Source organism: Grampus griseus (genome assembly GCF_964374135.1).
Source record: "Grampus griseus genome assembly, chromosome: 20".
Classification (NCBI taxonomy): domain Eukaryota; kingdom Metazoa; phylum Chordata; class Mammalia; order Artiodactyla; family Delphinidae; genus Grampus; species Grampus griseus.
Window position 1 is genome coordinate 5130801 of NC_139014.1, and position 15794 is coordinate 5146594.

General features: G+C 46.7%; 1 protein-coding gene and 1 long non-coding RNA gene across 3 annotated transcripts in view; both read right to left on the reverse strand.

The window, feature by feature from the left end:
• The window catches only part of SLC39A11 (solute carrier family 39 member 11), a 335571-nt gene that overhangs the window by 157646 nt on the left and 162131 nt on the right, over positions 1 to 15794 (reverse strand). The gene's annotated exons all lie outside the window — the stretch shown is intronic.
• The window catches only part of LOC309838500, a 59244-nt gene continuing 44535 nt past the window's right edge, over positions 1086 to 15794 (reverse strand). Inside the window, exons 2-3 of the long non-coding RNA XR_014298353.1 lie at positions 1498 to 1562; positions 1086 to 1391 (exon numbers count right to left, since the gene is read on the reverse strand). This is a non-coding gene — a long non-coding RNA (uncharacterized lncRNA). The remainder of the gene's footprint in view (positions 1392 to 1497; positions 1563 to 15794) is intronic.

A 15794-nucleotide genomic window follows, 5' to 3' on the forward strand; every position in this document is an offset into this window, starting at 1 on the left:
TGCAAAAGAGGACCACAGGGCTGCAGGACAGAGCATCAGTCATCCTCAAGCCACACTGTGGCGCTTACTACTCAGAGAGGGTGGGGAGGCCAAGATGTGTATGGTAGGAGCTGTCTGTGACCAGCTGGATGGCAGAAGACCCTAACAGAACCCAGGCCAGGTTTACAGTCTTTCACGGTGGCTCTCAAACTTGAGTGTGCAAAAGTGAATGAATGAAGGAACAAATGAATAAACAAAAAACAACGGAAGATCACCATTTAGGAAGCCTGAGCAAAGTGCAGCTTCTTGTGTTCATTTCAACAGCACACATGCCAGAGTTAGAAAGATACAGAGGAGACTAGCATGGCCCCTGAGCAAGGATGACACCCACACTGGTGAAGCATTCCATATTTTTCTTTTTCCCTTCATTTTTTAAAAATGTATTTATTTATTTAATTTATTTTTGGCTGCGCTGGGTCTTTGTTGCTGTGCGCGGGGCTTTCTCTAGCTGCGGCGAGAGGAGGCTACTCTTTGTTGCGGCATGCAGGCTTCTCATTGTGGTGGCTTCTCGTTGTGGAGCACGGGCTCTAGGCGTGCGGGCTTCAGTAGTTGTGGCTCACAGGCTCAGTAGTTGTGGCTCGCGGGCTCAGTAGTTGTGGCTCGCAGGCTTCAGTAGTTGTGGCTCGCGGGCTCAGTAGTTGTGGCATGCAGGCTTCAGTAGTTGTGGCGCGCAGGCTCTAGAGCGCAGGCTCAGTAGTTGTGGCCACGGGCTTAGTTGCTCCGCGGCACGTGGGATCTTCCCGGACCTGGGATCGAACCCATGTCCCCTGCCTTGGCAGGCAGATTCTTAACCACTGCGCCACCAGGGAAGCCCACATTCCATATTTTTGAAATAGGGAGTTAACAAATTATCAACTGAAAAAAAATGCACAACCTAAAAGCTGAGAATTATGTTTTATTTGGTGGACTTGCTGAGGACTTCAGCCCAGGAGACAGCCTCTCAGATGGCTCTGAGGGAGGCTCCGAAGAGGCAAGCGGGGGAGCCAGGATATACAGGAATTTTTGCAAAAATAAAAAAAAGTCAGAACATCAAAAGAAAACCCTGCCATCTGTATGGGAAGATGCAAGCGTCTGGCTCATTGAAATCATGCCTTTGATGTGCACCTTAACCATCTAGGGCCAGTCTCCTGTTTTTGTCCATCCCAAATCCCCTCAGGGTGCACAGTCCAGGGTGGCTACAGTGGCTGATGGCTTGATGGCCTCAACATCCTTTGTTTCCGGACATGGCAGGTGACATTCTTTGTCCTCAGAATCAAAGGGCATCAAATTTCAGTTAAGCACGATGAGATGCTTCCGTTCTTGAGATCTGTTGTACCACACTGTACCAACAGTCAACAACAATGTGTTGTACACTAAAAAAATTTGTTAAGAGGGTAGATCTCACGTTAAGTAGGCTTACCATAAGAAAATAAAATTTAAAAAGAAATATCACCTAAATAACTTTCGTAACAATTGTACCTTAGAAGAAATTTTTAAGTGCAGATTCTTGGAACTCATGGTAGACCTGGGCAGGGCTCAGGAGTCTGCAGGTATGACAGACACGTTAGAAAACATAACTTAGGGGACAGAGAAGGATCTAGGAAAACGATGGAAACCCATTAGCAATGGACCCCCAAGCTTGCTATGTCCAGCCCTGGTCTCTTGCCAACTGTTCACTGGGCATCTTCACTTGTGGGTCTCATCATCATTTTGCTCACCTTGCACTGAATGGAACACATCACCTGATGCCCCAAATGTGTTCCCACTCTTGTAATCGCTCTTAGGATAACCAATTCCGTAATCACCTCCACTTACCAAATGAGGAACGTGGGAGCAAGCATCAGTGCAGAAAGCCCAAGGAACCCACACTGTTCCAAGGGGACCCAGGGGAAACCCATGGAGGGATGCTGGGGGAGTGAGTGCGGAGGGGACGGGGCACGGAGGTGTGCTCTGCCTAGGGGATAACGTGCCATGCCTTCGCTCAACGGTCCCTGACTCTGGTCCAAAGCACATGAACAAGAACAGAACATCCGACCCAGACAGAGCTACCTGGCACTTTTCTTGAAATTATCAGAGTGTAGCATTTACCCGCCCTAAACCCCCCTGGCAAGTTCTCCCCTGCCCACCAAAATCTGTCCCCCATTTTTCCACTGCAGCCCCCAGCCTGCGGAGAAGTCAGGTCTGGGCTCGGCAGAGCTTGTAGGACCGCCAGTGCCAGAGGCAGGTAGCAGGGGTGGACTACACATAGCAGTGCGCCCGCCGCCATGGCAACCCACAGGGATGGGGAAGAAGGTGCTCAGCTAACTGAAACCCAGGCAACGTTTTAACTCAAACCCCGAGGAAGTTAGTGCTCCGTTAGATTTTCTCCTGTCCTCTTTCCCCACACCCCGTCTTTTCTTGTCACCAAGTGGCTTTAAACCATCTCCTCCCTCCACCCACCCCTCAAAATCACCTCCGAAGATGAGGCTTTTGATGAACCACTGAGCCCAATCTCCCTCCCACACAGCACACCCAGGCACAGGGCAGCCTGAGAACCCCGCTCTGTCAACTCTCCATCTCAGAGGAAATTCTGTTTGCCCTAAAGATTCTTTGGAACGCCTTGGCTTCCCTATCACCGCCTCACTGCGGGAACCCAGGACAGATATTGTCACATGGTAGTAGGACTGAGAATCACCTGGTGAATTTTAAAGGCAGGATCTTCGGCTCCGTCCCTAGAGAGTTGACTTTGGCAAATCGGGGGCCAAGCATAAGCATCTGTATCTTTTTTTCCAGCACCCTGAGGAGTCTTGATATAAATAGATCAAGATTCACCTGGTGAGAAATGTACACCAACCAATTTGGGGTTTTCCCATAGCTCTGTATTTCACAGGGCGGGCTGAGCTCAGCTAAAGCTGGACATTTAAATGGCCTCTTGCCCATGAAATGAGCCACAGACTGTGAAAGGGTTAACAGGAGACCCCTGCTGCTGCAAGGTGAGTTCCCTAACACATGTTCTGAATATGCTGGATGCACATGGGAAACACCTCCTAGGTTCCTCACCCTCAGGGCATGACTTCTCCAAGCTGCGAGGTGGGACAGGAAAACAAACACGCTCAGAACCCCAAACATTCGCGAAGAACTCAACGCTTATAAAATGAGTCCCTACGCAAAAGTTCCCTCCCAGCCTAACAGTTTAACAGAAGTCCTAACCCACCTCTTACGTCAGTCAGGTCTTCAGGATCGTGGACATTTGTTTATATTTTCATTTCCTTGTCAAATGTATGGAAACGTCAAATCACAAGTCATGAAAAAGATACAAGTTCGTGAAGCTGCAGGAAGTGAGGGTGAAGGATGGCTTGTTGCCTGGCAGAACCTGGGACACAGAGGACCTGGAGAACAACTGAAGACGAGACGTAGCAGAATTTGTTTGCAGATTTAAGTCTCTGCCCAAGATATGTCAGTTTTCAGCAAGATTAAAGATGACGATAAAACCAAAATCTCCCTCCACAAACACCTAGAAATGATGCATGAAATAAACAAATCAAAAGGATTTCAAATACACATCTGAGCTTGCAACAAAGAAAGGGAATCAGGAAGCATAAGGAGGCTAGAAACCAGAGCCTATACAACAAAACCAGTCCAGAGGCTGCCTAGGGATTAACAAGGTTTCCAAGAATAGGTCCTGGGTGTTACTGTCCACCTGGGGGCCTTGGGCCACATCAAGTAGGAGGTGAAATTCTACAAATGCAAGTGTCATAAAATTCTGTCCCTGTGTGGAAGAGTGGGTTAGAGAAAAAAGTCCACCCAGCTGCACAGAGGGGCAAAAAAGATGACTAGATGTTTCTGCCTGGTCTCTGGAGGAAAAAAGAAATACTTGTAAAATTAAAACCTTGGGCTTATACTTTGAACAGGTCGGACTTCTGAGTTTCTGCTTTCTATATGGGCTAGGAAACCCCAATCTGTACATCACTGTAGAAATTGGTTCTAGGCTAATGTTATTGCAAAGAGGTCTTACATAAACAAATGCAAAACTACTCTGAAGGGTTTCCCACGAGGTGGACACTAGGAATCCTTAAGGAAAAATGCAGCCCACTAGAGAAGGATTGATGGTAAAATGTTACAAAGCCTAGAAGAAAACAACACACTACGAATTGGAGTCAGTGGACACACACAGAGGGAGACACATGGCCTTTATGTAACAGACATGATTTAAAACATACATGCACCCCAATGTTCACAGTAGCATTATTCATAATAGCCAAGATATGGAAGCAACCTAAGTGTCCATCAACAGATGAATGGATAAAGAAGATACGGTATATATACAATGGAATACTACCCAGCCATAAAAAAGAATGAAATTTTGCCATTTGTAATGACATGGATGGACTTGGAGGGTATTATGCTTACTGAAATAAGCCAGACTGAGAAAGACAAATACTGTATGATATTCCTTATATATGTAATCTAAAAAGTAAAACAAACTAGTGAAAATAACAAAAAAGACAGACACATGGATACAGAGAACAAACGAGTGTTTGCCAGTGGGGAGAGGGAAGGATGGAGGGGCACGATAGGAATAGGGGATTAAGAGGTACAAACCATTATGTATAAAACAGATAAGCTACAAGGATATATTGTACAACTCAGGGAACATAGCCAATATTTTATAATAACTGTAAATGGAGTATAACCGTTAAAAACTGTGAATCACTGTTGTACACCTGTAACTTATATAATATTATACAACAACTGTACCTCAATTATATAAATATAATATATAATATATGCCTAACCTGATTAAAGATATAAGAGAAGAAATTAAAACCATAAGAAAAGAAGCACATGTAACAAAGAAAAAGCAGACATCTTAACAAGAACCCACTAGGACAATTAAAAAATAAAAAACTATAGTCATTTCACGGAAAAACTCAACAGACAAGTTAAATTGTAAACTAGGATCAACTCAGGGACTTATCAATGGAGAGATATGGAGAGATCTAAAGCACAGAAAAGTAAAGGGATGGACAATGTTAAGAAATGCTTAAGACACATGGGAGATAAATAAGAACACAGGATATACATCTAAGTTATAATAACTGTTGCAGGAGAAGAAAATAAAGAATATGAGGGAGAGGCAAACTTGAAGAGATAATTACTAAAAAAAACTTTCCCGGAATAATATAATAATAAAACGAGCATTCAGACTAAAAGAGCAGTCCAAGTCTTAAGCAAAACAAACACACACGTGCGCGCGCACGCACACACACACAAAGCTACGTCATACTGAAAATAAAAAACACCAAAACAAGTGAAAAACGTATAAGCAACCAGAAAACTGAAATAAGGCTGCTGTCGTATGGATTTTTATGATGCGTGCAGAGAATATACAACCTATAACACAGTTCTTTAGTTTCATGGAAGCAGTCTAAATGGAATAATATTGTCAAAATGCTAAAGGAAATAAACATTTCTGTCAACCTAGAAATTTAAGCAACTCAGTTTTTCTTTCAAAGGTCAGACCAAAATAAAGATATTTTTAGATGAGACTAAGATTTTTCCCTTCATGGATCCTAAGTGAAGAAATATTAAAGGAAAAATAAAAGAGAATCCAGGAAGGAGTGCAATGCAAGAAGCAATAGTGAAGAAATTAGCAAAATGTTGGAAAATAGATTATTAAAAAAAAATAATGCTAATTGGTAAAAGCTGAATTTCATTAAAATAAAAGACTTCTGCTTTGCCAAACACAGTATCAAGAAGGAGAAGACAAACCACAGACTAGGAGAAAAATCTTTGCATAAGGAACTGTTATCCAGAATATACCAGGAACTATTAAAACTCAACACATAGAAAACAAACAACCCAGTTCAAACAAGGGCCAGAGACCTTAGAAGACTCCTTGCAAAAGAAAATATACAAATGGAAAATAAGCATATGACAAGATGTTCCACGTGATATGTCATCAGGAAAATGCAAATTAAAACAAAAATGGGGGACTTCCCGGTGGTCCAGTGGTAAAGAATCCTCCTTCCAATGCAGGGGATGTGGGTTCGATCCCCCGTCGGGGAACTAAGATCCCACGTGCCGTGGGGCAACTAAGCCCGCAAGCCACAACTACTGAGCTCATGCGTCTCAACTAGAGAGCCTGTGTACCACACACTACAAAGTCCACGCGCCCTGGAGCCCGGGCACCACAACTAGAGAGAAGCCCGCGCGCCACAACGAAGAGCCCATGCTGCAACAAAAGATCCCGCATGCCTCAACGAAGACCCCGCGTGCCACAACTAAAGACCCGACACAGCCAAAAAAATAAATAATAAAACAAAAATGGGATACTGTTACAAACCTATTAGAACAGCCAAAATCCAGAACACTGACAACACCAAATGCTGTCGAAGATGTGGGGCAACAGGAACGCTCCTTCACTGCTGGTGGGGATGCGAAACGGTACAGCCACTTTGGAAGGCAGTTTGGTGGTTTCTTACTAAGCTAAACATACTTTTACCATATGATCCAGAAATCCTTCTCCCTGGTATTTACTCAACGGAGTTAAGAAACTTGCACACAGATGTTTATAGCGGCTTTATTCATCATTGTCAAAAACTGGAAGCAACCAAGATATCCTTTAGTAGGTGAACGGATAAATAAAATTCCTTTAGTAGGTGAACGGATAAATAAAATTCCATCCAGACAATGGAATATTCCTCAGCACTAAAAAGGGATGAGCTGTCAAGCCATGAAGACATGGAGGAACCTTAAATGCATATGACTAAGTGACAGAAGCCCGTCTGAAAAGGCTACACAGATTGTATGATTCCAACCATATGACATCCTGGAAAAGGCGAAACTATGGAGACAGTAAAGCGGTCAGCGTTCTCCAGCAGCTAGGAGGGAGGAACAGATGACACGGTGGAGCACAGAGGATTTTAGGGCAGTGGAAATCTCTGTATGATACTATAATGGTAGATACACGTCATTAAACATTTGTCTAAACGTATAGATCGTACAACGCTAAGAATGAACCTTAATGCAAACTATGGGCTTCGGGTGATGAGGATGTGTCAACGTAGGCTCATCAGTTGTAACAAATGCACGACCCTGATGGTAATGGCGATAACGGGGGAGGCTATGAATGAGTGGGGCAGGGGGTGTATGGGGAATCTCTGCACCTTTAGTTCCGTTTTCCTGTAAGCCTAAAACTTCTCTAAAAAATAAAGTCTACTTAAGAAATAGCAATACGAGTGACTAATTTGAAGGTATTAAAACAAAGGGTACAACAAAAATATTAGAAAAATAACATGGACGATGAGGGGGTAAACCAAGTTAAAGCATCCTACAGTCCTTCCATTGTTAGGGAGAAGAGCAGAGATACTGATTAATTCTGAATGTCACGGGGTCAAGTATGCGTGTTAAAAAAAGTAAAGGTAGCCACAAAAGAAAGAAATTGAATTAAAAACTTCCAAACTGGGGGGGCTTCCCTGGTGGCGCAGTGGTTGGGAGTCCACCTGCCGGTGAAGGGGGCGCAGGTTTGTGCCCCGGTCCGGGGGGATCCCGCATGCCGCGGAGCGGCTGGGACCGTGGGCCATGGCCGCTGAGCCTGCGCGTCCAGAGCCTGTGCTCCGCAACAGGAGAGGCCACAACAGTGAGAGGGCCGCGTACCGCAAAAACAAAACAAAACAAAACAAAAAACTTCCAAACTGGGAATTCCCTAGCAGTCCAATGGTTAGGACTCTGCACTTCCACTGCAGGTGGTCTTGGGTTTGCTCCCTGGTCCGGGAACTAAAATCCCACATGCCTCGGCATGGCCAAAAAAAAAGTTCCAAACTAATAAAGACTAAGAAAAAAAAGAGGGAGATAAAGAAAAATCAATCAACCCCCAAAAAGTACAAAAAAAAGGGAAGAAAATGCATGGTAAATAAAAAGGACAAAAGAAAATGTTGAGGAGCAGTATCCACCTTGAACAAGGCCATGCCGACACCCACAGCATGCCTCCAGGGTAAACAGCCTCTGGTATTCTGGACGAGGCACCCACGCATGCACACATGTATACACAAACACATTAGATGCAAGACGGTATCACTGGTAAAAGTATTGAAGGAGATCAGAATATGCCTCCCTCAGATACACCACTATGGCATACGGAGTATTTTGAGCTTAAGGCAATTGAGAAACAGAAGACACAGAAGGAACGCTCTGTCCTCTCCCTTTCCGCCCAAAAGTGGGACATAACTTTCCCTTTGTAAAGGTTATATAAATTTTCATTTGTGAAGGTGTCTCCCTTCCCTGTACCAGGAAAAGGCAAACACCAGAGATGGCTTGAACCTGGATAACAAACCTTGCTAAATAGCCCTTATCTACCATTAGTTTCCCCCGTGTATTTGTCTTCCCACAATTTATGGGCCCTAGAAGCTCAAATCTGTTTTCTTTGTCTAGTCACTTCTCTATGATTTATTGCCTTTTGTTAAAATGGTAATATAAGCTCTCAAGGCGAACCATTCTTTGAGTTTTCATTTCTTTTCTGTGGAGCCCTCGTGCACATAAAATTAAAAATAAAATTTGTATGCTTTTCTCCTGTTAATCTGTCCCTTGTCGCTTTAATTCACATGCCCCAGACAGAACTTAAGAGTATAGGGAAAGCTTTTTTTTTTATCACTTATATTCACAAATTATCAAGGATTAAATAATCTCGATCTCATGTCTGCTATTCCAGAGAAGTAACTGAGGGCGGGGGGGGGGGGAGGAAGAAGAAGCAAAACACCCCAACTCTGGATGAGACTGGTATCACCTTAATATTCAAACCAGAGAAATACAACATAAGAGGTAAAAAATTTTAAGCCATACTCATTTAAGAACATAGATGCAAAATACTAAGCATATAAGGGAGCTATCCTTAGTATCTTTCAAAAAGTATCTATCAAAAATCCATAGTAAATATCACATTAATGGTAAAAACAGAAATCTTCTCTTTAGCATCCACATGGTACGCAGAATTCTAAAGACAGCACCCAAGATACCCCCTCCCCCCTGTGTACACACCTTGTATAACCCCTGGGACTGTTAATACAATGGATTTCACTCCTGTGATTAGTCACAATTGACCTTAAGATAGGGAGACCCGCCAGGTGGGCCTGGCCTGATCACATGAGCTCTTTAAAAGAGAGAGTTTGCTCTTGCAGGTCCCAGAGGAGAAAGTCAGTGATTTCCCTGGGGATAAGGCTCAGAAACATGCATGTCCGGGGGGCACCCCCAAGTAAGTGCCCCACTGCTGCCACCCCTGAGTGGTAGTAGTGGAAGTAACAAGTAAGCAGCAGACAGCACTTGCTGACTGGGCATTTGTCAAGAAGTACGTTTAGAAGTAAGTGGAATTAAGTGGCAGGTTCTTATAGGGAAGGGAAAAAATCGTTTCCTCTGCCCACTTAGGTTCTGAGCCGGGGGGCCTGTACATTAAACTGACAAAGAGAGATTAACAAGAGAAAAACAGAGTATTAACATGTGCAGCGCACACACGGGGGAAACTCAGTGATGAGTAACTCAAAGCGGTGGTTAGAACTTGGAGCCCATGCAGCATCTTAACAAAGGACAGCAAATCTGTAGAGAAGGGACAAGACAAAGGAGAAGAGATTTCGGCTTTTAGGAATGACAAACTGAGAAGGTCAATGTACAGGGGAACGAATGGAAGAAAAGGGTTGTTTTAGGAAGGCCTGTTACAGATTCCCTGGTGCCTTCTCTAGGCTGATAAGAGTCTCTGGAGGTGAAGAGTCCCGCCCTTCCTAATGCAGGGAGGGTCTCCTTCTCACGGGCAATCTTATGTCCTGCTTTTAGGTAGAAAGAGGGAGGTCAGAGAGCGCGTCCCGCATCTGCCATTTCTGAGGTGTTTTTAGCTCCAAGTAATCAATACGCCCAAGTGGCATATTTTGGGGTGGCATGCTCGGATCCCCTACGTTCTCAAATCCTGGTGTGCCTGTTAAATATGGAACCCTGGGCTCCTTCCCCTGAGAATCCGGTACTGGAAGCCAGTGGCAGATTCCTATTTCTAAATTGCATTCTTTAAAATGGATTTTCTTCATATGAAAAGAGCATAAAGAAGAAAAGAAAATGGTATGTAATCCCACTGCCCAGATAATCTGTGCTGACATTCCAAAGCATAAAAGTCATAGAGATACATGGTTAGAAATGCAAATCGAACAGAAAGGGCTGAAATGAAAACTCAGAGTCTCTCTTCCCTAGGTAGCCAGTGACCACAGATCTTAACGCAGGCTTTCAGGAAAAAAATATTAGATTAATACCAGGATTTATCTCCTTTTCCCTGCCCAGAAGGAATAAGAGTGTATCCAGTTTTGTAGTTTGCTCTTTTTGTTTAATATAACCTGCAGATTTTCCTACACATCTGCACTTAAAACAACCTACCTTGTTCATTTAAGTAGGTTTAAAGGAAGGAAGGAATCACATCTGCAATCAGTGTTTGCGGTGATCCTAATGCGGGGCGTCAGCAGAGCGCGCTGAGAAAGCCTGACCGCACTCTGCCTGCAATGTCAGTCCACGCAGAGGCTTTGGAAATGCCATCCGCTTCTCCCTAACAGGCAGAGCCCTGGAATATCTCTGAATGGCCTGCACCTTGCCACTGCTGTCACAGTACAGGTGGGTAGATATTCCTGTCCAGACTCTCTTCATCCACCTGCAAGGGTCTCAGGATAACTGCTGGGGGGTCAGATGGCACTAAGGCAGGAAATGATTCCTGCCTTTACCTCTGAAAACGGTGTGCCCTGAAGCAATCAGTGCGCTTGCGAAGCACCATGGGCAGACCCCAAATCACCACTCATCCATCTTCAGTCTCGGTTCAATGCCCAAGCGAAGGAAGAAGCCGAGAGGCTGGCCCTACACAGCCCCGGAGGCTCTCCGGATGCAGAGAGGCCCCTCCCTCCCCTCCTCCTCGGGCCACACTCTCCTGCAGATCTGTGGTTGACTGTTAAGTGGCTCCAAAGACAGCGTCACTGTTGATTGGTCCGAAGCATCACTTTCCGGTCTCCCTGATCTTTCAGTTGGAAAAGGTTTGCCCGCTAATGAGCCTATGATATCCTTCCTCTAACTAGCTCCCCAAATCCCCGGCCATCCCCCTTTCCTGGCTGCAGAGATGATGCCTACCACTGGGCGATCCGCAGCGGGGAGGCCTGTGAGAGTGCCGGGATGCCGGGGCCCGGGAAGAGGCAGGTGATCCCATCCAGAGGACAGAGTCCTGGAGGGAAGGGGAGCTGGAAGCTGAGACCTAAATCCCGAGATCTTCCGGTGGGGGAGGGGGACCCAGATCTCCACCCACACCCAGCCACATCCTCTGAGGGTGCCTTCCCCCAGGCGGGAGAGCCTGGGACACAGGCGTGCTCCACCATGCTCCCCAGGAGGGGGGCACCTGGACCAGGCAGGTCCCACTCACCAACTCTGCCAGATTCTCAGACTCGACCGTTCTCTCGAACTGAGAACACAGCACCCTGGGAGCTGTGGGGTAGCCCTTAACTCGCTGTGGCACAGCTGGCAAAACATGTTTGCAGAGTGAAGAAAACAGAAGGACAGCTGCAGTGAGAGGCCTTGGTGGGGAGGCAGAGCAGAATGAATAAACACGGGCCCTCAGCTTTCCTAATTGCAGTGCCCACGAGGCCCCGCTGATCTCAGCGCCCTTGGATTCAGTGTCCTGAAAATGCATTCTCCCTTCTTCCTCTGGCTAGTCTGGGTTTCCCTCCCTTTCAACTGCAAGCTCTTTTTTTTTTTTTTTTTTTTTGATAAAGACAAAAACCACAGTTGCGAGAAAGTCTTGACGGCTAACGGTGGAACAAGAGACTAGTAGGTGGGAAATAACCACTTAAATGTTTGCCCAGGGAAAGCAAGCCCGCGGGAGAGATGAGCATGGATGGTTTTCTCTCCGAAGAAAAGAGAAAACTCCCGAGTCCACTCCGCCTCCCCTGACGGATGCGGCGACATCTACGCTCACTCTCCCCGCTCCCCAGACCCAATTCTACACCTAAATGGGAGCGGGGAGGGGGAGCTTCCTCCTCAGCAAGGCCGCACGCTCAGAGGAGGAAGTGCCGGGGCATCTATCTCCAAGGCTGTTCGGGATGCTGAGCAACCCTCACGCCAGGAGAAAGGGGAAGACCCCGCTGCTTGGTAGTTCCAGGTCCTGTACATCTTTCCCGTTGGAGCTGACGCAGGAGCCGGAAGTTATCAGCCCAGAAAAAAAAAAAATGGAGGTGTCTGTCTCCTGCTTTCACCTTCAAAACCTTGCCCCCAGAGACACCACCAGGGGCAACCCTGAGAGGAAAGAGAGAGAGCCGTTGACAAATGAGCAGAAGTGCTCCTGATGGGGCGTGGGGGGGGGGGGGGACGTGGTGGCCATGCTGAGCTAGGGCCCCAGCCCTGCCCCTCCCCCTCCCCGAGGAGAAAGGGCACAGCCAGGGTCTCCCACCCAACAGTGGACAGAGCAAGCTAGACAGAGACGGTAGGGCTCGGCACCCATTCATAGTTGATTCTTTCCCCCTGAAAACATGGCCGAATCCTTTTATACCCCGAATGAAACTAAGGGATGTTACAGTGGCTGCAGGTTGAATAAACTGGGGGGAGGGAAGAAACCGCACAGCCACAACACCCAGGAGGATGCATGTATCTCAAACACGGTAGGAGAGAAAGACAGAGCAGATCGCCGTGGAGAGAGGAGAGGAGGAAGGTGGGGGCTGCTGTGAGGAGGGAAAGCTGTGGTGCAATTAGGCTGGATGCTGGAATAACATTTTGAAGGTTGGTGGGGGGGGGGAGCCACAAGGAATGTAATTAAGTGAACTGCAGACATTATTTTAAATCCTGTCCACGTTAACGCTGCGTATATTCCACTTAATTCATCATTACTGAATTTGCCAGCAAAGCTGCAGGGTGAAAACTTCAGCCCAAAGCTCAATTACACCCAGGCAGAGTGCAGCACTTTTCATGTCCCCGAGAGCCGCCCGAAGAGACAGATGCACTTTTCATAACATCCTGGGTGACAGGGACCTTTCTGAACACAGCGGCCACCCTCCTGAGGACTCCCTAGGAGGGCAGAGGGACCCTGGAACCCCCTGAGGTCGTCCAGCGTACGCCGGCCAAATGCTCTACAATCCACCCATCCTTCCTTTCCACACACACACACACACACACACACACACCCCTCCCACCAGTGCATGCATGCGCGTGCACACACACACACACCACGCATGTGTCTGTCCTCCTACATTTGTGTGGTTCGTATTCATTACGCTGTTTGTATGTGCTCATTTATTCATGATCGTTTGTCCTGAAGTCAGGGTTTCCTTCCTAGCCCATTTCCTTCCTTTTCCCCTAGAGCACTTTCAATGCTACTGTGTTAGGCACCTCCTTCTTTGTAGTTAAGCCTGGAATTTTTCTTGTGACATCATTACGCTCTGCCATGTCCAGAAACCTCCAGCTCACTGGGTGGAAATAAAGGCTGGATTGTGGTGATGGTTGAATAAAGAATAAACAAACCAAGGGTGACTGTGGACCACTTACAGAGAGAAGCTGGCAGAAGCCAAAGGCTTCCTACCAGGGGCTGATGTCCCCTGACCCCAAAACCAGAGTCAAGTAGGGAAGAGCCAAGGGAGCATGGCATTAAGTTCTAAACGTTGGACAGTGCTTGTTAGAACACAGTGCTAGTGGGGCCGCAATCACCGAAACTTACATCCTATGGGACCTTGGCAATTTCCCTGTGCCTACAGCCATGACATGAGCCCCCAGGCCCCAGCCAGGCACCCAGCACGAGCAGGCCCTTGGTGAGGAGGTGACCAAGAGAAAGTGCATCATGTGACTTAGTGTCCCACCTGGTTTAGATAAAACTTAACTAAGCACCATCTTACCAAAAGATTCAAAAGCACCAGCACCTCAATCAACAAGGGCAGCACCACACGCTCGAAAGGTCATTGTACGTGTCTGAGAAAGACGTGTTAAGTCTCAAGTTATACTGAGAAAAGGTGGGGTGTGTTAAGGGGTGTGCTTTTGAGGGGAAACGCTGAGAAAGACTTCGAGATCATCATTCACGTCTTTCCAATGTAATTGTGTGGCCCTCTCGCCCTCTTTTCTAGCTGGCTTCCCTCTTCCCTCCTCTCTTAAGCCATTGCTTCGTGATCATCTACCACACTTGGTCTTTGAACAGTAATTCACAAGCCAAAATTATCAGTAGCTTTATAATCAGGCCCATTCCCCTGACTCCTCTGAAGGGCAGGCAGTTAGACCCACAAAGATAAATTATTTTCACTCTGGTCAGTGTCATGTTAAAATGAGAAAAGACGGGGAAGAGAGATCCAAACCTTTCATTTGCAATTGGGTATGATGCTCACTGAAACCCACCAATTATTTTTTTCCAATTACTCGTGGAAGATAATTAGGGTGGAAGAAAAATCAGCAGCTGGGCAGAGAGAAAAACTGCAGGTGATTTTCGATGAACGGGATTTTTCTAGCCACTGGCCTGGGCTGACCCTATGGGGAGCCCATCAAACGTGCTGCCCGTGATAGATCACGGAGTCGTGGCAGATTTGGACAGACAGAGCCCCAAGACGAGTGTGCTTTGTGGGGGGCTCACGTTTTCACACCAAGGGCAAGTGATTGGATGGGGTTTGTCTCCACTCTGAAAACAGCACAAGCAGATCCCTCCTCTCTGGAACTGGAGGTGCTCCCCGGCCAGAAGCAAAGCTCTTGGAAACACGGTAACTGCGTCACACCGACACGGTCAGCCTTTGCTACTACCGTGAAAAGGGTGTCACTTATCTTGGAGATTTCAGGGGAAAAGCCGGCCTGACAGTATACAGTTGACCCTTGAACAACATGGGCTTGAACTGCGCAGGTCCATTTGTACACGGGTTCTTTTCAATGGTAAATACTGCAGTAGGACACCATCAGCGGTTAGCTGGACCACAAGCACCGAGGAACCGCAGAGAGCGAGGGTCCACTCTAAGTTATACCCAGATTTTCAACCGCGAGGAGGGTCGGAGCCCCTAACCTCTGCATTGTTCAAGGGTCAACTGTATTTTCTTTGACTATTTCAGGAAAACACACGAATGTCCAGCCCAAGGGCCTTTGTCCTATTTGAACACACCAAGCGTGCTCCTGCCTCAGAGCTTTTGTTTCTGCTTTTGAAACAGGAGGGAAGGGGGCACAAGACAAGCCTTTAAGAATGACATAGCCGTTGTGGATATGACATAAACTGGTTAGAACCGGTTAGGTCCAAGATGGTGGCAGATTCCAGTCCAGGTAGACCTTGAGCCTCACTACATACGCACTGTAATGCATTAGCTAAACGACACACCCACAGGTGCCAGGACAGTTCCAAGGCCAACCATAAAAGGCCAAAACGTGGGCGGTGGCCCAATTCCTGGAAATCCCCGCCCCTTCCCTAAAATAGTTGGAATACTCCTCCCACTCATTAGCCTGTGAAATTACCCAGCCCATACCGGCTAACCACGACATATTTCGGGGCCTCTCGCCTTTTGAGACGGACCACATTCTTTCTATGGAATGTGTACCTCTCTAAATAAATCCACTTCTTACCTATCACTTTGTCTCTCACTGAATTCTTTCTGCGATGAGACATAAGGAACCTGAACTTCAGTAAGTCCCAAGACCAGGTGTGTAATTTCAATTCAAAGACAGTGGGTTCGGGCTTCCCTGGTGGTGCAGTGGTTAAGAATCCGCCTGCCAATGCAGGGGACACGCGTTCGAGCCCTGGTCCAGGAAGATCCCACATACTGCGGAGCAACTTAGCCCGTGCGCCACAA